We start from the raw sequence: 356 nt of genomic DNA, 5'->3' as shown, positions 1-356 counted from the left end.
AGGGGAGCCGTAAGGAATTCATTCATCTTATTAAAACCAGCGCCCAGGAAGGCATCCGGAATCTGTGACAGCGAATGCTCTGCACAACGTAAAGAGCCTGCAGAGAGCCTTTAAAAGATTCTTTTATTGTCACTTTATCCCACCAGGGTTTCCCCAGCTTCTCCCGGACATCCTCCCAGCCAGGTCACAGAAGGATTCCCGGGGAAGCACTAAGCTCACGCACAGATTCTCGCTCAGAAAAAAAAAAAAGAAAAAAAGAAAAAAAGAAAAAAAGAAACCCTGAATCTGTTCAGCTCCTCTACCCCCACTCGGAACACAAACATCCCACACGCCAGATTTGTTTTCACGACAGCATC

Source organism: Pterocles gutturalis, unplaced genomic scaffold (genome assembly GCF_000699245.1).
Source record: "Pterocles gutturalis isolate BGI_N339 unplaced genomic scaffold, ASM69924v1 scaffold18145, whole genome shotgun sequence".
Taxonomy (NCBI): domain Eukaryota; kingdom Metazoa; phylum Chordata; class Aves; order Pterocliformes; family Pteroclidae; genus Pterocles; species Pterocles gutturalis.
This window is presented reverse-complemented; position numbering follows the sequence as displayed.